Source organism: Neomonachus schauinslandi, chromosome 4 (assembly GCF_002201575.2).
Source record: "Neomonachus schauinslandi chromosome 4, ASM220157v2, whole genome shotgun sequence".
NCBI lineage: Eukaryota > Metazoa > Chordata > Mammalia > Carnivora > Phocidae > Neomonachus > Neomonachus schauinslandi.
The window spans coordinates 94,065,447-94,079,083 of record NC_058406.1 but is presented as its reverse complement, the minus strand read 5'-3'; the positions used below and the strand labels follow the sequence as shown (position 1 = coordinate 94,079,083).

The 13,637-nt window shown below is 37.9% G+C and overlaps 1 protein-coding gene and 1 pseudogene across 2 annotated transcripts in view; one reads left to right on the top strand and one right to left on the bottom strand.

Moving 5' to 3' along the window:
- The window catches only part of MAGI3 (membrane associated guanylate kinase, WW and PDZ domain containing 3), a 242,179-nt gene that overhangs the window by 156,489 nt on the left and 72,053 nt on the right, over positions 1-13,637 (bottom strand). The window lies entirely within an intron of this gene.
- On the top strand, positions 8,980-9,113 carry LOC123324731 (annotated as a pseudogene).

The window sequence follows — 13,637 nt, the reverse complement described above, 5'->3', positions numbered from 1 at the left end:
ACCAAAAAAAAAAAAAAAAAAAAAAGAGAGAAAAGGCCCACAAGTTTCAAAGGGTTTATTAGCAAAACTTTAAATACATCAAGTTACTGAAGACATGAAACTGGCCAGGTCTTGGGCAGGGACCAAATCTGAAGTATTTTATAGCCCATAATATAATGCTGCAGGACACTAAAGATTTGTTGAAGGAAGCCTTTTCTCCCTAAATTTGCAGTGAAATTTAAAAAGAAAGAACTGTGTGTTGAAATGAGAGGAAAAGGGGGAGAATCAAAGAAGCTAAATACATGTTAAAATACAAAATTTATGAGCATTAACATGTAAAAAATACTTTGGCAAACATAACACCCCAAATAAGTTTAACTAACCATCTTATCATTAACACCAAAGAATTTTTATATAGTCAACTTTAGAAAATTTTGAGATCTTGCTTTTTTGCAGAGTTTTAGAAACTAGGTTTGGAAATTAGTCTGAAGGGACTTTTGAGAAAGATGCTAAATAATTTCTACATCCAACACTCTCACTTAGTGAAAGCCAACCATGAAAATTTAAAAAGCCAAAAGACATCTGTATTGTTTAACTGCCACTAAGTTCCCAGAATATCACTTAGAACTGTTCCAGAAAGTCTTATTGTCTAAGTAGGCTTACAATATTGAGCTATCACATATAACACAAAGGATTAAGATTTTAACACAAAATAAGTAAAATAAAGATTTAAAGTTATAAAGAAGATGTTTCGATTCCTGTAAATCATAAAATAATGAAGCTGGCACCACTACATATCACAAACAACTGAACATTTTCTAAAAATCATATGCCAAATCGAAGACAGATAAGAAAATCTGGGACATGATCAGAGCCAATTTCACCGGGTATAACCCTTACACACTCTGGAGAAATATTATTTTTTAAGGAAACAGAACAGTATCCAAAATAGTTTTTTAAGTTCTGACTGCTTTAAACTGGCCCATTCAATAGATATTTAGTAAATTAGTTTCTACAGTAAAGGTTTTCAAGACTTTTCCTCAATTTTATTTATAACTCAAAACATAAAATACATTTCAGAACCTTTGTTCTTCATAATCCTAAGCAACATTCATATAAGAAAACAATAGCTAAATTCAAATTTTAGACTAGTCTAAACTAAATGCTATTTCAGTTCATCTTATCATTTAGACAGTAATTATTATAGTTCATACAAGCCCCAAATGATAAGGAAATCTTGCTACCAGTACATTTCACTTCAAGTATTAAATATAGCCCAGAAAATTGGTATTTGCTTAAGATTCATTTTTTTCCCTGTTGATTTGCATCAAAAAAAAAAAAATCAGACAAGGCAAGCCAGTGCTTAGTATTTTGTCTCTAACACACAAAAAAGCAAGTAAAAATCCTACAGAGTTTTTTAACATCAAAAAAGGAAAAGAGAGAGCGGAGGGAGGGAGAAACTGAGCAGGGACTATTCTGTTCTTTCCTAGAGAATATTAATATAGAACCTTATAATATGTTAAAAGGTAACAAAATCTCCCTGGCTCACACACCCAGTTCTAGGTACTCTACCCACTTCTCTCAATCCCCTAACGTGGATTAAAGGAAACCTCCACCAACTACCTACCATTTCTCTGCTTCCTCTTCACAGCAAAATCTACTGAAAGTTGCCTCTACTTTTTATCTCTACTTCCTCACTTCAATCCATTATAAATGTGCTTTTTACCACACCACTTCAATGAAACAGCTCTTCCCAAGGTCATCAATGACCCCCCCCCCATTTCTTTTTAAAGTCAATGGTTAAACTTCTCTGACCTCACTTTTTTTTTTAATTATGTCTCAGCATTCTTTGACCCAATTGATTACTTCCTCCTTAAAACACTCTTCTCTAAATATCACAGGGTCCTAACCTCACTGATTATACCTTCTCAGAATCTTTTTTTCCTTCACCAAACTTCTAAAAAGCCTTGTATGCACATACCCTCCCAATGGCTGGTATGTGCTATGGTGAGCGCTGTGAATTGTGTAAGACTGTTGAATCACAGACCTGTACCTCTGAAACAAATAATACATTATATGTTAAAAAAAAAGGAAGTAGAAGAAGAAGAAGATAGCAGGAAGGGAAAAATGAAGGGAGGGAAATCAGAGGGGGAGACGAACCATGAGAGACTATGGACTCCGAGAAACAAACCGAGGGTTCTAGAGGGGAGAGGGGTGGGGAGATGGGTTAGCCTGGTGATGGGTATTAAGGAGGGCACGTTCTGCATGGAGCACTGGGTGTTATACGCAAACAATGAATCATGGAACACTACATCAAAAACTAATGATGTAATGTATGGTGATTAACATAACATTAAAAAAAAAAAAAAAGCCTTGTATGCCATGGGTTTATTCCTGGCTCTTTCCTCTTTCCAATCTATACTCTCTTCCCAGGTGACCCCCATATAGACTCAAGGTTTCAAATACCAAAAATGTGTTGATGACTCTCAGACGAAATCCCTAGCCTGGATCTCCCTAGAGCTCCAGCCTCACAGAGACAACAACTACTCCACATTACCACTAGGACATCTAATATGCATTTCAAACTTAGCTCTTGGTAATACCATCAGGGCCTACTGGATCCAAGTTTTGTTGCTTAATTCTTTTTGAGCAGTTCTATTTGTAAGGATTTGTATTTCATGACTTTATTTTTTCCTAGCGGTCTTCCAAAGAACAAAGAGAAAATTTACTTTAAAAAATAAATAAATAAATAAATAATAAAATAAAAGTCATGTTTTCCTGGCAATTACCATATAGCTATGTTGGACCCTTTTATAAATCCAAAATATATTATGGGACCTCAGTGTTTTTCCTATATCTTAAAATCTTTTCTAATTCATCATCCTGGCAATTACTTCATCATTACTCATCAGTTATTTCCAACTATACTTAAAAATTTAAATAACAAGGAAGAATAATGGAATTGCCTAGAAGGAGGATGCACTACTGTACCATCCTTCAGTTTTCTTATTGCGTTACCCAAAAAGTATTGCCTCGTCTTTCAAAAATAAGTCTGGAGAAACCATCCTTATATTCATTTTGGGTTTCAGTGGACATAGCTGAGAATTCAGAATATTTCATTATCCACCCATAATGGCAAAGAGATCAATGGAGAAAAATGCTTTGCAATTATTAGATGTTGAATGTGAACAGGCAGGTCATAGTAAAATTTCAGATAATGAATCTGCAAACAGCAATAATCCTAGATGAATCTTCTCAAATCTAAGATGCGGTGAGTTTACAATATATTTTTAAGGACAAAAAGGAAATATAGGATTCATAGTCAATTCAATAAGGACTTTATCATGTACTATGTTACAAGAATCTGGACTATCTCATTTACCTAAAAGGATATGTGGTAGTATTCTTTTATCTTTTATGTTTGTACAGCAAAATTTACTTGATAAAGCTCATAGATGTATAAATGCTGCAGGCAGATATTTATATAAAGGTGTACAGAAGAGAAGGAAACTGGTTATATAGAAATGAAAAAATCATTGGATAGAGCATTCTAATTGTGAATTTATAAATTTAAAAAACAAAAATGCTTTTCAACTGATAATGGTTATCCTTTTTTTCAAACAAAATCATCAGCCATCAAAATTTTTCAAAGTATTGCTTTTGACAATGAAAATACAAGAACCAGAAGTAATGATAAGCCAAAGCCTACTAGAAATGTATTTAAAATCTGAAATTAGTATGTATTCAATGTATATGTTCCAGGTTTATCAATGGCAGTTGATGAGTTAATTATTTTTAAGGACTTCTCTCATTTTGAATATGTATATGCCTTCACAACCAGGAAACAAAGTAAAAATGAGTTTGACACCCAGTAAACTATTTTGTGGCTATCAACAAACTGATTCTAAAATTTATATGGACTCTTTGGTCTTGGTATTGGAAACAAGATGATGAAGGTGTAGTCATCATCTGGAAAGTGTCGCAAAAAGATACACATGTGCTGCCACTGTGGCTCTAAATTCTACCACCTTCAGAAGTCAACCTGTGGCAAATGTGGCTATCCTGCCAAGCAGAAGAGAAAGTGTAACTGGAGTGCCAAGGCTAAAAAACAAAATACCTCTGGAACCTGTCAGATGAGGCACCTAAAAATTGTATTGCTCAGATTCAGGCATGGATTCCGTGAAGGAACACCACCTCAACCCAAGAGGGTGACTACTGCAGCATGCAGTTCATTTTAAGGATTTCGATGATTGCTCACACAATAAATGTGCTGGTTTTAAATAAATAAAGTTTATATGAAGAGGCAAAGGTTCAGAATAGCTGACAGAATATTGAAAGACAAGAACAAGCTAACCAACTTCAAGACTTTCAAAGTCACAGTAATTAAATCCGTGTGGAACTGGTGAAAGAATAAACAAACAGATCAATGGAACAGAATAGAGGGACCAGAAATATACCCACAAAAATATAATCAACTGATCCCTGACAAAAGGGCAAAGTCAACACAATGAAGAAAAGATAGTCTTCTTTAACAAATGGTGCTGGAATAAATGGACATCAACATGAAAAAAGTTAATCTAGACACAGATCTTACACTCTTAAAAAAATGAATTGCAGACCTAAATAAAAATGCAAAATTATAAAACTTCTAGAAGATAACATAGGAAGAAAAAACCTAGATGGATCTTGGGTTTGGTGATGACTTTTTAGCTAAGACATCAAAAGCCCAACCCATGAAAGGATTGATTAAACTGAAGCACTGACTTCATTAAAAATAAAAATTTCTGTTCTGTGAAAGACACTGTCAAAATGATGAGAAGACAAGCCACAGAGTGGGAGAAAATATTTACAAAAGACGTATGTGATGAAAGCCCGTTAACCAAACTACACAAAGAACTTTCAAAACTCAACAACAAAAAAACAACTCCATTACAAAATGAGCCACAGGCCTTAACAGATATCTCACCAAGGAAGATATACAGATGGCAAATAAGCATATGAAAAGATGCTGAACATCATATGTCACCAAAGAGACACAAATTAAAACTACAGATATCACTACCCATCTATTAGAATGGCCAAAATCCAGAACACTGCCAACACTAAATGCTGGTGAGGATGTGGATCAACAGGAATTCTTATTCACTGATGGTGGGAATGCAACATGGCATAGTGACTTTAGAAGAGAGTTTGGAGGTTTCTTACAAAATTAAACATATTCTTACCATACGATCCAGCAACCTTGCTCCTTGATATTTAACTAAAGGAATTAAAAACTTATACCCACACAAATTGGCCTAAGCATGGAGGTTACCCACACAAGTGTTTAGAGCAGCTTTATTCGTAATTGCCCAAAGTTGGAAGCAACCAAGATATCCTCCAGCAGGTGAATCGACCAACTGTGGCACATCCAGATAATGGAATATTATTCAGCACTAAAAATAAATGAGCTTCCAAGCCATAAAAAGATATGTAAGAACCTCAAATGCATATTTCTAAGTGAAAGAAGCTAATCTGAAAAGCCTATATAGTGTATGACTGTCACTATATGACATTCTGGTCAATGGGCTTTTATCATGCAAATTCTCTCTTCCACTCTATGGCTTGTCTTCTCATCATTCTGGAAAAGGCAAAACTATAGGGACAGTAAAAAGATTAGTGGTTGCTAGGGATTATGGGGGAGGGAAGAATGAACAGGCACAGCACTGAATATTTTACTATAATGGTGGATAAGGGTCATTGTACATTTGTCCAAACCCATAGTATATACAACACCAAAAGTGAACCCTAAGGGGAACTATGGTCTTTCAGTGATAATATGTCAATGCACATTCATCGATTGTAACAAATACACCAATTTGGTGGGGAATGTTGATAATGGAGGAGGCTGTGCATGAGTGGGGGCAGGGGGCATATGGGTTAGCTCTGTACTTTCCACTCGGTTTTACTATGAACCTAAAATTGCTGGGAAAAAGAAGTATTTTTAAAGTTGAGTTTGATATGTTTAAATTCTTATTAACATTTCTAATAAAGCTATCTTCATTATTCCTGTATATGTACTTCTAAACATTATCTGTAAAATAACTTAAAAATATAAAATTGAAAGTAAAAAGAGTACAATGGATTCAGACGGTAAATGATGATGACTATTTTTGTTGGTGTACAGAGAGCTAATATGGCCCCAACAGAGAGGATGTCCTCAACCTACACTTCTTTTTTTTTTTTTTTTTTTTTTTAAAAGATTTTATTTATTTATTCATGAGAGACAGAGAGAGAGAGAGACAGAGGCAGAGGGAGAAGCAGGCTCCCCGCGAAGCAGGGAGCCCGATGTGGGACTCGATCCCAGGACCCCGGGATCATGACTTGAGCCGAAGGCAGACGCTTAACCGACTGAGCCACCCAGGCGTCCCTCAACCTACACTTCTACATCCAACTTCAAGACTTGCCCAATTCAGCAAATAGCACCACTATGCACTTAGTTACTGACACCAAAAAATTAGGGTCATCCTTGACTCCTTCCTTCATACCATTCCAGTCTCTCTGCCAATTTCCACTGGCTTCATTACTTGAATCTCCACTGTAACCGTGGTGATCTAAGCCACCACCATCTTCCCCCCGACACTAGCAACAGCGTCCTACATGATCTTCCTGCTTCCATTCTCTGCTGTCCTCTTGTCTATCTTCCACACGGATTATAAACACCTCACTCTGAAAAACCCTACAAATGTTTTCTGTCACATTTTTAAAAATCCAAACTCCTTCCTGTGACTTACTAGTCTCCATGTGACCCTGGCTATTTCTCCAACCTTATCTCTTATTCCTCCTCCCCCTTGGCTCACTGTCCTTGAACATACCAGGTTTATTATCACCTTGTAGTTTTTTCTGCTGGGAATGTTCTTATACATGGCCTCTCACGGTTTCCTCATCTTTACCCCTTCAGGTCCCAATCCAAAAGTCACGTCTTCAATGCAGCCTTCTCGGACTCTAACTAAACAGCTCTCACCATACCCTATGACCTTCACAATCTACCAAAACCTGTTTTATCTTCTCCATATTTATCAGTATTACCTTACCGATAATTAAAATTATCTTACTGGGCGCCTGGGTGGCTCAGTTGGTTAAGCGACTGCCTTCAGCTCAGGTCATGATCCTGGAGTCCCAGGATTGAGTCCCGCATCAGGCTCCCTGCTCAGCAGGGGGTCTGCTTCTCCCTCTGACCCTCCCCCTTCTCATGCTCTCTCTATCTCATTCTCTCTCTCAAATAAATAAATAAAATCTTTAAAAATAAATAAATAATAAAATTATCTTATTTATATACATGTTTATTATCTATCTACCCGCCCCACACAATCTTTTTTTTAGATTGATTATTTATTTATTTGTTTGTTTGTTTGTTTGTTTGACAGAGAGAGAGACACACTGAGAGAGGGAACACAAGCAGGGGGAGAGAGAGAGGGAGAAGCAGGCTTCCCGCTGAGCAGGGAGCCCGATGCAGGGCTGGATCCCAGGACCCTGGAATCATGACCCAAGCTGAAGGCAGACCAAAAACTATCTCGGGTGGCTCAGCCAGTAGAACGTCTGACTCTTGGTTTCGGCTCAGGTCATGATCTCAGGGTTGTGAGATCAAGCCCCTTGTCGGGCTCCACGCTCAGTGGGAAGACTGCTGGAGATTCTCTCTCTCTCTCCCCTTTTGCCCCTCCTCCCCACATGCTCAATAAATAAATAAATAAATAAATAAAATCTTTTTTAAAAAAAGAGAGTAGAAAATACCGTGTTCACCCCTCCATTCCTACCACCAAGAACAGGGGCTAGCACTTAATAGGTACTCATTAAATACTGGCCATTTAAACAACAAACGGGAATCCGTGAAAGTTACCATAAACTCCTTGCTGAGGACAAGATGAAAAGTGTATAGGTCAGCACATTACCTCCGCACCCACACTTACTCAATTTTCCTTACTGTATAAGGTACAGAAATGTTTGTATATCAATCCATTATTGTCATACAGTCCCAAACTCAAATGGACTGTCCATAGTATTAAAATGTTTCATCTGCGTGGGTCAAATAGGACATTGCAGATATGTAAGAAAAGAGAATAACATCTCTGCCCTCCTCCAAATTCCTTTCCCTGAAGAAAGCCTGTTTATAAACATCAAGCAATTGAAAAGCTGCCAAATTTTGATCTCTCTCAACATTCATATTGGTTTACTTCCATTGAAAAGAAAAAATATGGCTCAGAACAATGTAGGGGTTGGTCGGGCTCTTTCTTCTCCCCTAACTCATGATTGCACGCTACCAAGCCAACCTGCAGCAAACACAACTTAGGAAGCACATGGGGGCTTGGAAAGCCTTTGGATGAATCAGCTCCAAAACATCTGTACTATCAGAAAAACAACTTATAGCATGTGTTCTACTGACCTACTGACTGTGACTAAGTGACACTGTCATTGTTTTCATTCTCAGCATATTAGCTGTTACAAATATCTAGGTATTTCAAGAAAACAGTGTTAGTGTACTGAAAATATTCAAGACATCTCTTATGAACTTTTGATGGAAAAGCAACGTAAAAACAATAATCCTATGAAACATATTCCTAAAAAGTGATGGGTACATTAACCAAAACCCATCAATGATAGCAGCATTTTATGCTTCCCCAAATTAGTGAAACAAGAACTGATATAAACCCATAAAACTAGTTACATCCTAAAAGCAAGGGTAGGTGAAACTTAAAACATCTGTAACCTGGGGCGCCTGGGTGGCTCAGTCGTTAAGCGTCTGCCTTCAGCTCGGGTCGTGATCCCAGGGCGCTGGGATCGAGCCCCGCATCGGGCTCCTTGCTCTGCGGGAGGCCTGCTTCTCCCTCTCCCACTCCCCCTGCTTGTGTTCCGTCTCTCGCTGTCTCTCTCTCTGTCAAATAAATAAATAAATAAATCTTAAAAAAAAAAAAAATCTGTAACCCAACAATCAATACTACCTTGAAATTAAAGACTATAAAAAGAACTGCATTTTTAGCCACTGGGGCTGAAGAACTCACAAGTGTAGGTAGTATGCTGCAGGAGGGGCAAGTCTTTCACTAACACCACAGGATCTCTGGCCCAATGGGTGGAGTTTGATAGTAATTCTTGCTACTAGTAAAAAAAAAAAAAAAAAGAACTGCATTCTAGATCATGAAAACAATTTACTGTATCTTTTGTATTACTCATCACTTTTTTTTTTTTTTTAAAGATTTTATTTATTTATTTGACAGAGAGAGACACAGCAAGAGAGGGAACACAAGCAGGGGGAATGGGAGAGGGAGAAGCAGGCTTCCCACCCAGCAGGGAGCCCGATGCGGGGCTCGATCCCAGGATCCCGGGATCCTGACCTGAGCCGAAGGCAGACGCTTAAGGACTGAGCCACCCAGGCGCCCCTACTCATCACTTTTCAGTAAAAGCATTCTTTCAAGTACATCCTTCTTTTTAAGATAGGGCCCAAAGGAATAAGAGCTGTGTCTTCTGCTGTTCTTTCTTTTTTTATGCCTTTAAAAATTTTTTTAATCCATCTATATACAGGACAAAGTCCTTGCTATCTATAAAATTTAATGTATCAAATTCTACTTTCTCTCCTGACTTACATTCATAATTTGAAACTAAATTCTGGGGCATAACCCCCATTAAATTCCTCAATCAGTAGACAAAAGAAAAGTATGTCCAGATTCCTACTCAGATTACATCTTGGCCATTCTTAGTCATTTGAAAAGGTTTCTTTCCCTCCCAGCCCAGCTGCTGAGATAAGCTCTGGTCCCTTGAATTGCCACCCTGCTCCTAGTATTAACCACTTCCTTGCCAAACAGAGCTACAGGGATTTTTAAAAAGGAATAAAGACTGAAAGAAATAAAGGCACTAATCTCTCTTTATAGAGAGAAACTAAAAGGTAGTTTCTCAGCAGCCCCAAACCACAAGGGTTCAGGTTAAAAGGGTCACAGACTTTGAAAACAAAAAGGGATTTTAGGCATCAGTCTACCTATCTCCTTTTACAAACAAGGAAACAGAAAATACTACATATCAAATTAATTCCCTAATTGAACAATTCCTTAAAATTCCATATTTTAGGTGAAGAATATCTACCGAAAAATGTAAAGAACAGAAACTTTACAGTAACTTGCTTCAGAAGCATATCCCACTTTTCATCTATTCAGTGAGCTTCACTGTGAACTTGATTTGTATACGTAGTGCAAGTAAAAGCATTTCATTCATTCCACAAACGTGTGGAGTGCCTACTATATGAAAATAGCTGGTGTGGGAGGAGGTACAAAATTCCCAGCACTCAGTGAGCTTACACCCTAGACAGGGAAAAAAGAAAGACAATAAACAAAAGAAATCAGCAATAAGTGAAGCAAAGTACGTAAGCTGGGAATAAGTGCTACGGAGAAAAATAAAGCAGAGAAGTAGGTGGTAGTGTTGGGGGCTGGCAGTGACTTAAATACAGTAGTCAGGGAATAGCCACATAGATGTCTAGAGGAAAATATTACAGGGAAGGCAAGGTCAAAGCCTGGAATGCTCAAGGAAAGGCAAGGAAGGTAATACAGTTGGAATGCATGAGGTGGAGAAAAGCAGGAGATGAGGTCAGAGAGGTATCAGGAAGCCAGATCTTTAAGTTCCTATAAGGCCACTGTAAGAACTCCAGTAAGATGGACTTATTCTAAGTAAAATGAATATCATACAAGGTATTGAGCAGGACAGTGACGTGACCAGACCTAGGCTTCAACATGATGACTCTAGCTACTGATATACCGAAGGCAGGTGTAGCATCTCAAGACCAGTTGAAAGTCTACAACAATTATCTAAACAAAAGATCCTGGAGGCTTGGACTAGAGGAGTAGCACTGGAATAACAAAAGGTCATTGAATTCTGGATATTTTCTGAAAGTACAGTCCATAGGATGTGCTGACAAACAGGATATGGTAGAAGAGAGAAACCTAGAAACGTACAATATATCATGATACATACAATACAGACATACATATATAAGTTGCATCCATTTCAAGTGTACAATTCAAAGAGTTTTGACAGATGTATGTATCTATGAAACTACTGCCACAATCAAGAAGCAGATTTCTTTGACCCCCAAAAGGTTTCTCACACTCCTTTTCAGGCCCTTGGCAAGCACTGATGTGCTGTTCTCGGTCACTGTAAGTTAGCAGTTTTTAGAATTTTATATAAATGGAATCTTAACAGTTTAAGTCTTTAGAGCCTGGCATCTTCCATTCAATATAATAATCATGAGATTTATTTACACTGTTGCATGTCTCACTGGATCATTCCCTTGTATTCCTGAATAGTGGTATATCCCCTAGATAGTTACACCACTTTTTATAATCCATTCAACCACTGATGGACACGCGGGTTGTTTTCAGTTTGGGTCTGGGATATTGTGGTATAAGAAATACATATTTTTAGGGTGCCTGGGTGGCTTATTTGGTTAAGTATCTGACTCTTGATTTTGGCTGAGGTCATGATCTCAGGGTCATGAGATCGAGCCCCACGTGACGCTTTGCACTCAGGAAGAGTTGGCTTGTCCCTCTCCCTCTGCTCCTCCCCCCACTTGTGATCTCTCTCTCAAATAACTAAATAAATAAAATCTTAAAAAAAAAGAAATACACACTTTCAAGACATGAAAGCAACTTTAAGCGTCCATCAGTGGATGAATGGATGAAGGGAATGTGGTATATTTACACAACAGAATATTATTCAGCCATTAAAAGAAGGAAATCTTGCCATTTGTTACAACATGGATGGACCTTGAGGGCATTATGCTAAGAAAAATAAATCAGAGAGGGGCGCCTGGGTGGCTCAGTCGTTAAGCGTCTGCCTTCGGCTCAGGTCATGGTCCCAGGCTCCTGGGATCGAGCCCCGCATCGGGCTCCCTGCTCTGCGGGAAGCCTGCTTCTCCCTCTCCCACTCCCCCTGCTTGTGTTCCCTCTCTCGCTGTGTCTCTCTCTGTCAAATAGATAAACAAAATCTTTAAAAAATAATAAAAAAAGAAAAAGAAATCAGAGAAAGACAAAAACCATATAATCTCACTTATATGTCAAATCTAAGCAAAGAAACAAACTGAACTCATAGACACAGAGAACAGGCTGCTGGTTGCCAGAGGCAAGGGGGGCAAGGAGGTGGGCAAAATGGATGAAGGGGGTCAAAAGGTACAAACTTCCAGTTATAAAATAAAGAAGTCATGAGGATGTAATGTGCAGCATGGTGACTATAGTTAATAATACTGTATTGCATATCTGAAAGTTGCAAAGAGTAAATCTTAAAGTTCTCATTACACACACATACAAATTCTATAATTATGTACAGTGACAGAGATCAGACTTATTGTGATCATTCTGCAATGTATACAAATTTCAAATCAATATGTTGTGTACATTATATGTCAATTATACCTCTATTAAAATATACATATTTTGTTGGTCTTCCTCCAGTTCTTGGCACAAAGCTCCTAAATCCTTGGAATTTTTTAAGTGATAAGGGTGACAGGAACATCTTCTGTTATTCATAATAAGACCCCTCTCAACCATATCTGAGTTCATGTTAATTAAATGACTGCTGTGGTCTCCTTGATAGCTACAGAATGGGGGCTGGTTAGCAGGGGAACCAACTATATGACTAGAGGATTGAAACTACCAGCCCTAACCCTGACGTCTGTCCTGGAGACAGAGTTCAACCACCAACAGCCAATGATTTAATCCATCATGCCTACATAATGGAGACTTCACAAAAACCCCAAGTGATGGGGTTTGGAGGATTTCGAGGTTGGTGAACATATCCATGTATCAGCAGGGTAGTATATCCCAAACTCCATGCGGAAGGAAGCTCCTGTACTTGGGACTCCCAGATCTCTCATACCTCTTCATCTGGATGTTCATTTGTATCCTTTATAGTATCCTTTATAATAAACCAGTAATTATATGTTAAAGCCTTTCAAGGAGTTCTATAAGCCATGATATAACAGAAACTATAGAAGCTGAGAAGGGGGTTAAGAACCCCCAATTTGTAGCCAGGTCAGGCTGAAGTGTGGGTAACCTGGGGACCCACTACATGTGATTGGTGCCTAAAGTAGGGGGCAGTCATGTGGGCCTGAACCCTTAACCAGGAGGTCTGTGCTAACTTGTAGACAGTGTCAGAATTGAATTAAATTGTAGAATTCCCATCTGGTATCTGCAGAGAATTGGAGAATTACTTGACGTGGAAAAACCACATTTGGTGTCAGAAGTGTTGTGAGCAAAGAACAGATCTCAGTAGTAAGGGTTAATGTGGCTAAAGCTGATATGAACATTTGTGGACCAGTTTTTGAGTGAACATATGTTTTCATTTCTCTTGGGTAAATAGGAATGAAATAGCTGGACTGTACGATTAGGTGTATGTTTAACTTTTTAAAAGAAGTTGCTGAACAGTTTCCTAAAGTGGTTGTAACATTTTACATTTCTACCAGTGATTAATGAGAATTCTGTATCTTTACCAACAGTTGGTATTGTCAGGTTTTTTAACTTAGCCATTCTAATGGGTATATATAGGTAGTATCTCATTGGAGTCTTAATTTGCATTTGCCTGATAATTAATAATACCGATCTTTTCATATGCTTATTGAACATTCATACAACTTTTGTTTTACGAAG